The following is a 15,568-nucleotide window of genomic DNA, read 5'->3' on the forward strand; positions in this document are numbered from 1 at the left end:
GTTAATTTAATTAAGGCTCATATTGTCTCCCTTACTGAAAAGGAGCACCAAGATTTTAGTGATTAGGGCTAGGTTAAAAAGAATGCTCCAGGAAGCAACAAACATGGCCGCTGAACTGCGTGCAGAGGAGCTTCGGCAAGCGGCTGATAAGCACATCGCTCGTATCACATTGCTGGACGGGCGTGCCGTGACCACAGACCAGGGTGTGCTGGAGGCGTTTAGTTCTCATTTCCAGGAGCTTTTTTTCATGGAACCCAGTCTGTCATTAGAACAGTTCGACACCTACTTGGCTGACTTTTCTCGTCTTTCGACGACCGAATCGGTTAGGTGCGAAGGTGGCATAACGGAGGATGAAATCATTGAAGCCTTAAAGCAGGTTGGCCTTAATAAGTCACAGGGGATCGATGGTCTTCCCTACGAAGTGTATTTGAGGTTGTCGCACATCTTTGCCCCTTTGCTGACGGTTTTTTTTAACTGATGGTTTAGGAACGTCTCGATCATCAAGTACTTTTTCATGGGTGTGATAAAGCTTGTTCGTAAAACCAACGATGGTGGGGATGGGTTAGGTAATTTCAGGCCCTTAACGATGCTTAATTCAGTTAAAGATTTTGGCTAAGATTATCGCTAATCGTCTGCAGATTGTCCTGGCTCGTCTTACTAACCCCGAGCAAACGTGCACCGTGAAGGGCAGGATAATCCAGGATAATTTGCACACGATACGCCTGATGATAGGAAAAGGCGACACTAAGACCGCGCTCATCAATTTAGATCAGTCCAAAGCCTTCGATAGGGTTGACCATCAGTACTTGAGGGCTGTTTTGTTGGCGGCCGGTTTTGGCCTGCAATATTGCTCGTGGGTTCATCTTCTCTATGCTAACCCCGCAGTGATGGTAGACGTGAATGGGGAGAGGTCGAGGCCCTTCAGTTTGTCACGATCAATTCGTCAAGGGTGCCCATTATCACCCATGCTATACGTGCTTGTGATAGAGTAATTTTTGCGTAGGCTAAGGGTGAATCCGGTCCCACGCGGAATCACTTTGCCAGGTGCGGCTGCCCAGGTAAAGTACTTTGCCTATGCCGACGACGTAACTGTGCTTGTTACGAGCAGTGCTTAGATTAGTGTCGTCGGTGTAGAAATCAGATTGTATGATACGGTAACAGGCGCAAAAATTAACTGCGACAAGTCTGCGCATCGGTGCCTGGAGGCGTATGCCCCTTCAGGGGCCCTTTAGTTGAAGTGACGGGCCTTGCAAGATACTCGGCGTCTGGTTTGGTCCTGACCTCCAGCTGGAGAAATATTGGTCGGAGGTTCTGAAAACGGTTAAATCCGCAGCTGCGCTGTGGATCAGTAGAAACCTTTTATTAAAGGGGAGAGCGGACGTATGTAATACCCACATCTATCCAATCTTAATTTATTGTCTACCAGTGTTTCTATCCCCGTCAGATACACTGCTATATTTGTAGAGGGCTCTTTTCAACTTTTATGGCTTGGAAGGCCCCCTATGTTCAGTCGCGATGTCTGCTATCTACATCCTTCTGAAGGCGGTCTAAGTATGGCAAACGTCGAGATTCGGCTCCACACACTACGGCTCTACTAACTAGATCGAATGTGCACACAAGACAAAGAAGACGGTGGCCTCCGGATGCAGGACACCAAGAAAGCCTTTCCGGCTTTCAGAGGGCTGCACCAGTCCGAGGGGGAGGCGCACAGGTTTCCCCCAGGTTATTGCCCCTTCTACCGCGACTACCGGCGCGCGCTGAAGTTTCTCTTCAGAGTTAAGGAAAGCCTCTTCAACTCTCTGCTATTTGCCCGAAAGGCATTATATCGGGTGTTATTAAGGGGGTCGGTAAGGGATGTTATTGGTAAGGGGTCCCCGTTTGATGAAGGGGCAGCTTCGCTCAATCTGGCCTTGGGGTCCTTGGTCGGGATGCCTCACTAACGACGAGGCATCCTTGACCTGGCTGGAAATTCGAGATGCTCTCTGTGTCGGTAAGAGACTTAACTCAGCTGGCTTGGCGGTTTCACCTATTTTTAAACGGTGCGGCGATGAGCGCGAGACTTTATGTCACGCCTTCGTCTATTGTCGCATAGTGGTGCCGCTGATTGAGTCTGTTACAGGTCTCATGGTCATATCGTCGTTAATCTTGGTTCCTATCAATGTATGTAGCAATTGGGCTCCGACAACGGATAGGCTTAGAAAAGAATTGTGTGTTGACCTTGCTAGCAGTGATGAGAGGTCTTATCTGGAACACACGCATGGGAGTGGTCTACGGACCTGAGGACTTCGCTCCCCTCGACCTTATACGAATCTTCCGTTATCATTGGAAGAGTCGTATCAAGGCCGAGAGAGTTCGACTCTCTTGATCAGATTTTGTTGAAATGCGACTGTCAGTTGCGCGTGTGGGTCGGGTGAGAGAAGCAAGTCTTGACTGGTTCTTGGGTGTTCCTTAGGGAAATAATTTTGGGTAGCAGAAACGAACGTCAGCTCTGACTCGTTTTAAGTCCAGGGTAGGTCACGATTTAGGCAATAGTAGGACCATTTTTAGGCTCTTGTGTTCATAACCTAACGAGTGTGTGATAGAGATCGTTAGGCCATGTTAAGTTTGTCCCGTTTTTTTTGTTTAGCACCATCCCCTTCCCCAAATTAGCTGACAGATCGCTTGATTCGCCAGAGATTCGAGTTCCCTTTCGAAGTTTTCGTAAGATGTGTTTAAATAAAGCGTTCGGACCCGCATCAACTTTTCGACTGGCCAATCAGCGCACCTGCCACAGTTTAGCAACAGTTTAGAGCGGTCTTTTTTTACTAACATTGTAAATACGTCATTTAATATTTGTATTATAAAATATTTATATCCCAAACCCTCATTTTTTCTTATGGGTTTTAATTAGTTTATAATGGTATGATGTTCTTATTGTGACTGACGAAGGATTTATACGCTGATGGATGTATAGCATAAATGTGGTATTGTGGTGAAAGTAGAGTGACAGTAGGAACTAGTTAGATTAGTTAGCTTTAGACAGAGAAGACTGTCCTCCCCCTCCCCCATGTTTGACTTTGTGCCAAATTTTTCTGGAAATTCTATATTTTTTGAAAAAAAATATATACCCCATTCATCGTCCAAAATATTACAACAGAGTAGTTCAGAAAAATAATATTACAGAACAGGTAGCAAAAGATAAAACTGTCCTCGAAATATCGAAAATGATAGGACCTTTTACTCCTGGTCTTAAATTGAACACTTACTTACTAAATCTGTGTCCAAGACCGCTGGAAAAATGATGGGATCCTTCTATCGATGCAGTATATATCTCACTGATGATGCAATTCTCTATTATATAAGAGCCAGGAACGACCAAGGATGGAATATTGTTGCCACATCTGGGCAGGAGCTGCTAGAAAGGATTTGTTCTGCCTTGATAGAGTTCAAAATAGACTGCATAGTCTCGTAGAAGATATCCTTTTCTCTTCTTTGCAACCTCTATCTCGCAGAAGAGATGTTGCGAGTTTGTCTCTGCTGCATCATTATTTTCATGGAAAGTGTTCGACTGGTCCTCACTAGCCAAACTCGCCTAGTTGAAAACACTATCAATAATTCCCCCACTCGTGATCTGTGCCTAAACCTAAACGTAGATTCCATGAACAAAGCTTATTTCTTTGAACTGCACGCCCGTGGAATTGTCTTCCGTTTTCCTGCCTTCCAACTGACTACAATATGGTTGTCTTGAAGTCTAACGTAAACAAGTTCTTGATGAGCCGTCGCACTTATTCACAAATTTACCGAATGTCCATTACTAACAATTTATATATTGTTAAATTTCTGCTGTACACTCTAAAACCCTTATCCTTGAGTGCCCTCTTGACCTTGATAGGTGGTGATGCCTACGTAAAAAAAGAAAGGTACCATCAAACTTTAAAGAGATTGTTCAAGAGTACGTAAAAGAACTGATAAAGGTAAATCTGAAGTTGTTTCACGCCGTTCTCTACTCCAAGATAAACGTGAAGTTTATAAGGACTATGGACAGACAAGTCGATAAGTCTTTAAGCGAGCCGGATATAAGAATGTCTCAAAAAGTACTCGATGTCGCTTTCTGAAAGAACTGGCAACGTCTGTGACAAAACCTGCATTAAAGCAACATCACGTACAAAACCAATTGAAATACGCAGAGGACAACATTAAACCGGAGTTTTCCAAAGTTTTGTTCATGGATAAAGTGTGTGTCACTCTTGATGGATCACATGGCAGGAGCAAAAGAAGGGGTCCTAGATGGACGACATCATCATCAGCGTTTAAAGCGGCAATGTGGTGGTTGGATAATGATTTGGGTTGTTATTATCGGAGGTATTTTACTTGGCCCATGTAAAGTCCCAGACAGCGTAAATATGACATCAAATGCTTTTCTGAAGGAGCGCTTTGGACCAGGGTCGAGGAGCAAGGGTTTACATTCAAGAGAAACATTATTTTTTATGCAGAATAATGCTCCCTCACAGACAGAAAACAAAAGCAAAGCGTATTTCCAACAGCTGAGGTCCTCTGGGCTACGGAAGAGAGCGGTCTGCGAATTCACCAGAGTTGAACCTTATTGAGAACCTTCAGAGTACAATGAAGCGACACCTCTATGAAAGTGGACGCCAATTTAAGAGCATAGATGAGTTGTGGGTGCTCTACAAGAGGTATCGCAAGGAATAACTGTTGACGAAATCAAAAATTTGACTAATTTTGTGGACCAATATCTTTTACAAGTCATTCATAACAAAGGATCGCACATGCCCTACCAATTAAGTCAACGTTGAAATTGCTATGTAGTTATTGTGTTCAAAGCATTTTTCTTGTTTATTTAATGTTTGAAAAGTATTAGACTCTCTCTATCTTTCTCTCCCCCCCTCTCTCTCTATATATATATATATATATATAGATATATATATATATATATATATAGAGAGAGAGAGTGAGTGAAAGAGAGAGAGAGAGAGTGAAAGAGAGAGAGAGAGTCAAAGAAGACGGTTGAGTGTAAAACGGACTATAGAACCGATTAATTATAAATAATAGATACTATATATATAGATATATAACACTGATAGGTATCAATAAATAGTAATGTTTAAATCGAGAAATAAAACATCTTATATTTATTATTGTAAAATCTATTGAGTACAAATAAAATCTGTTATATATTTATGTACCTTGATTACGAATTAAATTTATAGCACGTGACATATAGCAAAAAATTAAATCTATTTAAAATAATTATTATGTAGTGTCTAAGTTATATAATGTATTTTTTAAATAACATTAGTTATCCGTGTAGAATAAAATTGTGATGTGGCGCAAATAAACATCTTATCTGAAAAGAAAAAAAAAAGTCTTCCCATTCTCGGCTGTTATTTTTCTGGCTTTAAACCAAACTCAAGAACAATCTCAATACATTAATCTTGGCTGAACCTAATACCACCGTTTTCTCACGCCACAGGCAAGGTCCTGATATTTTCCACGTTTTTTTTTTCTGTTTTTTTCTCTTCAATCTCTTGTCCTTTGGCACCGCGCCATTTACAATTTACCATTATTGTGTTCTTCTTTTTCTTTTATTGCTGTGTTTGACGCAGGAGAGGTCATTTTGGATCTGAATATCCCGGAGAAGTTTCAACGTATTCTATCAATTATAGTTTTCAAAGTTTCATCACAAAAAGCTGCCGAAAGACTGACTATAATTTTCTCACCTGCGGACGGTCGCTGATTTTTTGTTATTTAATATTTTTGTGTCTCTGGAATAGTCCCTATCCTATTATATTCATTTCACGTAGAATTCGTTACTATATTATGTTATGTGTAAGTATCACATTATATTTATTCGAGACGAATGAAAAGATTATTCTATCATTAATATTAGCATGAAACGCTTTTTTAGTAATTTGACTACGACTAACATAAATGGCTCTAAAATGTCAATGGTAATTTAATGTAAACACTATTCAATAATTTCTTGAGATCCATATTGTTATTATATAAATCGGGGTATCATAGGTTGTTTTAGGCTAATATATATTTTAGTAGTAAGCAATTAAGTTACCTTGCTGTTTTGTACTGATGTGGCATTTTTTTTTAATTTAAAAGAATTGCCTTGCATATCGTTCTTTTAATATGCCATCATGTCGTGTATGCCAAAATGTTTTATGTAAAGTTTAAAGTTTAAATATAATTTGTGTAATTTAAGTATATATTGCCATTATAAACGCGTAGTTATATTAATATTAATCCTTGTATTATTATAGAAAACTCTGAGCATATTTGATCACATTCCTTTGGGAAGTGTTCAGAAATTAGAACCAAATAAAACGATATCTGATGATAATATGTATTGATAAAATATTTCGTGTTCATTTTTTCATTCGTTCTGATGGCATTGTATTTGAATCCATAACAAAAAGGAACTAACATATTAGATGCTCTCCATAAGTTTTCAGGCTTTTCTGTCGTATAGGCTCTTAATTGATATTTTATTGTCATTGCCCATATGAAACTCTAGTCCTATTCTAATCATCTCCTCCGGTTGCAATGCACTTGTACGGTTCCAACAAATCCTGGAACGCTTCATAGAAGCCTCCTGTGTGAGCGTGTCAATGATCTCCATTACAACTTCTGCCATCTCTAACTTCCCACGTTAAAAAGTACCGATACCTTATCTGGATATTAGGGTTTTTTTTTATATTATGTGAAGTATTCCTGATTAGTGAATTTAATTGTTTCGTAACTTGCAGAAAAATATCCTATAGCTTTATATTTCACTATATATTAGGAAATTGTACAATAAATCACATACAGTTAATATAGGCTTAACCTCCTAGCCTTTGACCCAGACAATGATATACTGATCTCGAAGAGATGCACTGAACAACGTGCCTGTCGCTCAGGTGCCTCCCACTGTTCATAAAAAAAGCATCCCTCACATTTTTAACAAAGCAGAGGCATATACCATACCCTTAACTTTAAGTTGTATTTCACCTGAATAAATCTATATAAACGTCGTAGTATGCACTCCAATTCATAGCAAGCCTACCTGTGGGGTAAATGTTTTTCATTAAGATAGATAAAAAATAAAGAAATCGGCTAAAAATATACAAACTTAGAAAGAGTCAGAATCAATATCCTCTCTCCGCTGGTTTTGCTTACGTCTTCTGTAAACAAATTTTAAAAGAAAATCCACATGAATTTACGCGCAGCTGCGGAAAATGAAGACAACTTAATCCAGATCATGCATTCCTGAAACATGCCGTTTATGAACTTTGTACAGGAGTCTAATTCAGTGGCATTTAAATCAGTAACAGCAACATCTACGGTGATAATAATAATAATAATAATAATAATAATAAAAATAATAATAATAAGAAGAAGACGGAGAAGAAGAAGAAGAAGAAGAAGAAGAAGAAGAAGAAGCAGAAGCAGAAGATAAGGAAGAAAAAAAGAAGAAGAAAAAGAAGAAGAAAAAGAAGAACAAAAAGAACATGAAGGAGAAGAAAGACAACAACAACAACAACAACACTTTCTATTAAACTGACAATTGTTTCCCGAGCCTCGATATGCTCTCAAATTTATATTCCAGTAGCATTTCTTTAAACAGTATTATCTGAAGACAATCAGTTGCATAAAGTGCAAAAACTTCTGTCTTGTAAGAAACAAAAAAGAACATCGATGCTGATGCGTTACAACTTACTGGGCACTTGATATAATTGTTATCAAAATTACACCGCCAGTCGGTCAAATGCTTACAAAATGGCAAACAACTGTCGGCCTTTGTTCCGCACTGACAGATGGCGCCACTAACTCTAGGAACTCACATAGACAATACGTGACAGCCTGTCTATCCATTTCGCCATTACAAACATCGTTGTAATTTAAAATGACTTCCGCCGGATAAGATAACTGGGTGAATTAATACTGTATCAATGCACAGCGTGTTGTATTGCACGCTTCTTAGTCTATTGTCCACTGGTTTCAATAAAAGAATGTAAATCTTTGTAGACACAGTGTCTTGTCATATATTGCGTTCCCAGATCGCAGATACGCAGAACTCTAGGCGCAGTTGCTAATGTGTGTGTTTCTTTGCTATTCCCTATAATAATCTTCTCAATTCCATTTTGTAAGAATTACCTTTGATATAAACGTTTCATATCAAGATTAAAGAATTAAGGGTAAATTTTTACGACGTGTAACAGCGTATTATAAACACCCCAACCTTCCCATGTAAAGAATAAACATACCACAAACTCCCCATGTTAAGAACGCCTTTCGAGGTTGAGGTGTGTTTATTCCGAAAAACGTTCTAAATATGGGTGGGGTGCTTATAATATGCTGGGACACGCCGTAAAAATTGATCGAATTAAGTAATGTGGACAATGGTAAAAGTGTTATTATTTTTATTTATTAAGATTAAATAAAATCACTTTCTATTTGTCTCACTAGCAAAAATAGAAGATTTTCTTTTTTTAGTACATTTACCTACAATTATCATCGTATCTTTCTTTTATATATTTGTTTGGATGTTGACCTTTAAACACATATATCACATTCCAAAGCATAACATTAGATGCTTCAATCCCTGTTTTAATAAAATGCATACACACTTGTTTTTTTTTTTTCATTACATTTTCACCCCAAACAAGGCACATTGCCACTTTAATGTAGGGGGCTACTATCAGGGGAAACATCTACTGGGGTACTGTGTAGGGATTAGGGCAGCGAGATGTTGGTTCACGTTGCACTTGAACTTATGCATGTCAGTACAGTTGGGGAAGCAGTGACCTGGAATGGAATTCCAAAGTCTAGCAGTTCTGGGGAAGAAACTACTGGAGTAGAAAGATCTTTTACATCTAGGGATCTCTACAGTGTCGGGGTGGGATTTTGTAGCTTGTCGGGTCTGTCGTGTTCCCGTCGTGGGGGCACAAGTGCTTGCAGTTCTTCCGAGCATTCACCATTATAATACTTGTAGAACAGGCAGAGGGATGCAACGTTTCGACGATGGGGCAGTGGCTGAAGTTTTGATGCCAGTTTAGGGCCTATCAGATTTGCGACTGTCTTTTGAACCCTGTCAAGGAGCGAGAGACTAGTAGCCGATGCACCGGCCCAAATATGACAGCAATACTCCATACATGGGCGAATAGTGGCCTTATAGAGGTACAGGATACTTTCAGGTGTTAGAAGTTTTCTAGCACGGTAGAGAGAGCCCACCTTCCTCGCAGCGGCCCTGGCAATGCCCTCGATGTAATTGTTCCAGCTCATGTTTCCTGTGAACGTTAGGCCAAGGAGCTTGAAAGACGTACTCTCAACTAAAGAGTTGTTGGCCATTGCTAGAGGTGGTAGAGAAGGTTTCTTGTAATTATTGAATGAAACCAGTTTTGTCTTGGTGGCATTGAACGTTACCATCCATTTTTGTCCCCATTCCACTACTGATTTGAGGTCATCCTCTAGTGTTTCTGCCATTACTTTAGATATATGTTCATTTGTTTTCCTGTCGTGCCTGCTATAGAGTGTGGTGTCATCAGCATATATACCCATCTCAGAGGCAATTTTGTCGGGGAGGTCATTTATGAATATCAGGAACAGCAGAGGACCAAGGATAGATCCCTGGGGCACTCCCGCATTTATATTATATTGTTTAGACGTACGACCGTCGAGGACAACCTGGATTTTTCTCTTATCTAAGAAGGATTTAATTATGTTAAGTATTCTACCAGTGATACCGTAAGATCTAATCTTCCTGAGGAGACCCTCATGCCATACCCTGTCAAAAGCCTTAGATATATCTAGAGCTACCGCTCTGCCATCTCCCGCTTTGTCCAGTGAATGGTATATGCGTTCAGAGATTACAGTGAGGATGTCTGCCGTGGAACGGGCTTGTCTAAATCCATATTGATGGTCGGTCAGAAGTTTAGCATCTGTAAGGTGCTGGACTAGAGCATGGTTAATTAAGGTCTCAAATATTTTGGCAAAAAGTGGGAGGAGGCTAATAGGGCGATAATTTAATGGGTCAGTTCTTTCGCCAGAATTCTTGAATACTGGTACCACAGAAGCAGTTTTCCAACAGCTCGGAAAGCAAGATTCATTAAGGCATTTGTTGTAGAGTTTGGAGAGAACTGGAGCTACTTCGGCTGAGCACTTTTTTAATAGCACAGCTGGGATGAGGTCGGGTCCAAATGCTTTGGAAGTGTCAAGGTTTTTTATGATAGCATGCACCTGAGCAGGGGTGATTTTTAGATCGTCTAGCGTGGCGTCTGTCCTCATAGGAAAGTCAGGTAGGGGGTGGTTTAGAGGGTCCAGTGTAGAGTTGGAGGCAAACCGACTGGCAAGCATGTTAGCCTTCTCGGTTGCTGAGCAAAGAACCTCGTGATTGTTGGTTGGTGGGGGAATTGTTGATTGCCCATTATTTACTACACTGTTGTAGATTTTCCAGAAGTCACGAGTTCCTAATTTTTGTGCTTCGATGCGTTTTTTAGTGGTTTCCGTAAATTCCCTCTTAGCTGTCGCTATTTATTTCTTAACGTTACTTCTAGCTTCTATGTACTTTTGTCTGTTTGAACTGGACTTATGTCGGTTAAACCTGCGGAATGCATGCTGCCTTTGAGCAATGGCAGTTGCGCAAGTCGAAGAAAACCATTGGGGAGAGTGGGGCTTGCTATAGAATTTCCACATGGGAACATACGCTTCGATTGCAGTTTTGAACCATTCAGTGGTCTCGGTTGCACACTGTTCAGCAGGAAGATAAAAAAATATTTCCCCATGGGGCGTCTCTGATAAGATCTCTGATAGCTTCCCAGTCAGCCTTTTTATAATATCTCGTTGTTTTGAGCACTGGCTCTTCAGTTTTGGGTCTGGAGTTTAGGGCGATTTCAACCATTATTACCGCATGATCAGCGTTCCCAAGTGGGCTGTCGGCTTTCGTTACACAATCATCAGGAACTGTGGTCAAACACAGATCTAATAGTGATGCGTGTTGCTCTTCCTGATCAGGGAAGCGGGTTGGGAAAGTAACAATTTGCGATAGGGAGTGAGATACAGAGAAGCTATGAGTTGCGCTGCCTGCTGCATCTATATAAGTAGAGAATCCAAGCCAGTTTTTGTGATGGACATTAAAGTCACCAAATACATGTACTTGGGCGCTAGTGTCGAAGGAGAGTGGTGTGTCTATGCTGTCAGATACTTTGTTTATTTTGGTGCAGTCTTGGGTCGAGGGAGAGCGGTAGAGAAAGTAAAAGTAGCTAATGTTGTGTTGCATGATTAGTCTAAAGCACATAAAGGCTTGATCATCCGTTTCTAGGTTTGTTTCTCTAGTCAAGGGAAGGGTATTACGAATGTAAACTCCAAGTCCGTGCATATGTCTGTCAGAGTCCTTACGGCAGAGTGGGAGATATCCAGGCATGTGAAAGTAGTTAGAGGGGATGGAGGAGTGTAGGTTAGTCTCACTTAGTGCTAAGATATCCGGGGTATTTGTTAGGAGAAATGCTTCAACATCAGCTAAATTAGTTCTAAGCCCACGGATATTTGTGAATGCAAGCCTCAAGGGAGGAGGCAAGTTGGATTTGTTTGTCCCTAAGCCTGGTTTAAGTTTATTTTTAGATTGTACTGTCATCATGTTTTTTAACGAGTTTCAGTTGGGTTTGGGGAAGCCGAACAGGAGGTTATGCGGAATATCACACATGCATCACAAGTAGACCATCAGCTGACCCTCCATCAACTAGGACTGTGGCCTCAGGAAAGCCCACCGGGGATGAGTGCAGGGTCCCTTTCCATGCGCGCCATGGCACTGCAAACATCCCGATATTATTCAACTGTTGATGGAGCAACCGCTCTAAGCGCTACCAAAGAGTTAGGGCTCCTGTACTACCAGTCGGAAACAGCAGCCAGTAACTGTCAATCCGGTACCCTCAACCCATCAGAGGAAGGTCAACATAATCTAATTGCTCAGGCATATGTGGTACTCGAGCATTCTCAAGTGTCCAGCTTAAGGAGTGGGGTGTGTCGGGAGTGGGGGAAACGGCGTTCATTGCCCTAGACAAGAAACGAGATCTACCAATGGGTGTTTCTGTCGAATCACTGTGATAGTATCTCTGCGCCTGACTAATAGGCAAAGAAGGAGTATGGAAGCCGGGCGATAGGCAGGACCTATCTACTCCTTAAGCAATTTAGGTATTGCAAACCGGTAATTTGTTTGAGTTACCAGCTCTAGGAAGGTTGTCATCCAAGACTGAAGAGGCCTCCCTCCTCTCTGGTTTAGTTTCAGAGTTTTCCTTCTCCTAGACGGATGATCTGGAAAGATCCACTGGGTCCGTCACCACTGAGAGGGTTTGCTCCGCGCCTGGGTTCTAATCCAGGTATTTCTGCGACCCCGCGTGGTTAATTAATGTTATTGGGTTAGTTTGTAGAGGTTATATCTGCTAAATAGTTACACTCCTCAAAGTGGATTAGGGATATTGTTATTTCAATGTTAGTGGATAAAGAGGTTGAGTAGAGCTCATGCAGTGTAAGCAACTATGATTGTAAGGAGGCTTGTTAGGAGATAATGTGGTTTGAGGCTTACACTTTTGTTTATATATATTTTTTATTATTTTTTTCCTTTTTTTATTGTTATTTATTTATTTTTTTTTTATTCATGTGAGCTTCGGTCTAGTATGATATTAAAGTGTGAGTAGGTGTTAAGAATTGAACTACGAGTTGTGCCAAAACTATATTTTAGATGATAGCAGGGCATGAGATGCGAGTGCAGTATAGTACGGGTAAAACAGTAAGTTTTGAGTCATGTGTAATTTGGTAAATAGATATATGGGCTGGTTTTAGAAGGTGCGAATAAAGTTGGAGGTACAAGGTGAGTTTCTATTTTTGAGGGAAGATGTTTTCAGCTTCCAAGTAAAAGTTATGGACATTTAGCATAGCAAGGAGCATTGGTTCAGTTTCGTATTAGCGTTGCAAAGCTATCTAAGAGGAGACAGTTGTGTAATGCAGTGCGGTGTGCTTTGCTTCCGAGTACATACTTTGGCTGTTTAATACCAACTGGAATAGGAATGAACTCCAATGCATGTCTAGAGGGTAGAATTGTATAGATGTTTAGTGATGACTAAGCAGTTAGCATGTGAGAGTCAGGGGCTGGAAGTTAAAGATTCCAGTACAAAACGGAGTGAAATGTAGGAGTTAAGTGGCGGTTTGGTGGGAAGGAGCAGATTGTTAGCCTTCAAGGGATATGGGTTATTAATTTACAAGAAACAGATCTACATTAGGATTTAGAGTGGCAGGTAATTTTTTTTTTTTGCGCATGCAGGCTAGACAGAGGTAATCGTCTTGGAGGTAAAATGTATATTGGGATTCCGTAGCTAGCAGTTAGGTGTTTGTTCCAGTTACAAGAACTAGTTCATGGTGGATCGGAATTCCGTATTTCGTATTTATAGGAAGACATTAAAGTAACGCACTGAGCATAGCATCCACTCAGGAAGAATAGCTCTAGTATCACAGCTAAGATACTGCATATTTAGGTAATGAATACTAGAAGTTAAATTAGGTGGCACTTTTTTTTTTGCACCTTACCATGGCTGTTACTATTAAGTATTGTACTTAAATAAAGTTCTTCTGTCATCTAAATAAGTTAAATATGGATTCCCCCTCCGCATTACTGCGTCGATGTGACATGGTAAAAAAGAAATTAGTCAGGAAATTGTTTTTAAAATAAGTGAATCAGGAAGGGTCAAGATGTCTGAGAAATAAGATAAAAATTACATCGAGAAAAAAAAAAAATAAATAAAAACAAAATAAATAAATGTTTTTAAAAATAGTTGATACCTCTATAAAAAAATGTATGAGACTTGAAATAATAGCTTTAATTCTCATCTTAACATTTCTACTCTACAAATTAAACAAAATATCCAGTAAATATATAACTAAAAACACCCAGTATCCAGTCTCATTTTTATTGCTTTCTTGTATACCATTTTAGTCTTCACGCAAAAGCACATTTTTGAGTCAATCTAATCAAATTATCTAATTTAATATATATTTCTGCTTGCGAGGCCTATAATTTTCTCTCTCTTAAATTTCTCTTATTTAGGAAAGTTTTAAAGTGTTTACCGTTATGATCTGAATATTCTTACTGGCTGTTCTTTTGTTTCCATTCTATACACTTTTATATTCTAGAAAATTTAAATATTGTAAGTATGCTTTTCAAGCTTTTTGTAGTTTTTATATCGAAATTATAATTTTTTCTCATTTCGAATACATTACTTAAAATTAAATGGTTGCTAAGTGGCACGAGGTAATAAATGTATATGGATAAAGAGATACATCTGAATCTAGGTGGCGAGTGAAGAGCAAGTATTTATACTCTTATTAAATATACTTAATCAGTGAGTATTTACGATATTATTTTAGGATGCATTTTAATACACAAAATACAGATAGAGGGGATGAGAAACTTGGTAATATTAATTCTCTGGAAGCCTTGTTTTAATCATTATATTCTTTCCAATTAATTAATTTCAAGTAAAGGCATAATTACCTACATACCCATCATGTCAAATTTAGTAATTATTTTAAAGCAGTACTTAATAGAACTCAGTTATTAATTTTAAAGCAGTACTTAATAGGATTCAATTAATTATATAAAGTACTGCTTAATAGAATTCAGTTATAATTTTAAAACAGTACTTAATAGAACTGAGTTAGCTATTTTAAAGCAGTGCTTAATAGAACTCAGTTATTAATTTTAAAGCAGTACTTAATAGGATTCAATTAATTATATAAAGTACTGCTTAATAGAATTCAGTTATAATTTTAAAACAGTACTTAATAGAACTGAGTTATTAATTTTAAAGTAGTACTAACACGGATTCAGTTATTAATTTTAAAGTCGTACTTAATAGGATTCAGTTATTTATTTTTAAAGCAGTACTTAATAGTACTGTTATTAATTTTAAAGCAATATTTAATAGAACTAATATTAGTTTTAAACCAGTACTTAATAGAACTGTTATTAATTTTAAAGCAGTAGTCAATAGAACTCAGTTATTAATTTTAAAGCGGTACTCAATAGAACTCAGTTATTAATTTTAAAGCAGTAGTTAATAGAAATGTTATTACATTCGTTGGTGGGTTGGTTGTTTTTTTACGGCATATCAACCTTTTTTCTGGTTATTTAATGCCGAATCCAATTTTTAAATAGAATATAGTTGTTGTTTTCAAGTCGGTTTCTATTGCACCCATAGTTTAGGCCCTTACAGGTACTGCCACTCCGGGTCAGAGTGGACCTGGGAGCAATGACAATTAAAGGGTGTTTCTACACTTCTCAAAGCCCGCAAGTTGGGGCCTCGGTACTGGACATAGTTTAAGTTCATATCTATGATCAGTTATTAATTTTAAAACAGTACTTAATAGAACTGTTATTAATTTTAAAGCAGGATTTAATAGAATTCTGTTATTAATTTTAAAGCAACACTCAATAGAACTCAGTTATTAACTTTAAAGCAGGACTTAATAGCACTGTTATTACTTTTAAAGCAGTACTTAATAGAACTGCTAGTAATTTTAAAGCAGTGCT

Source organism: Euprymna scolopes, chromosome 20 (genome assembly GCF_053919585.1).
Source record: "Euprymna scolopes isolate OS-2025 chromosome 20, ASM5391958v1, whole genome shotgun sequence".
NCBI classification, from domain to species: domain Eukaryota; kingdom Metazoa; phylum Mollusca; class Cephalopoda; order Sepiida; family Sepiolidae; genus Euprymna; species Euprymna scolopes.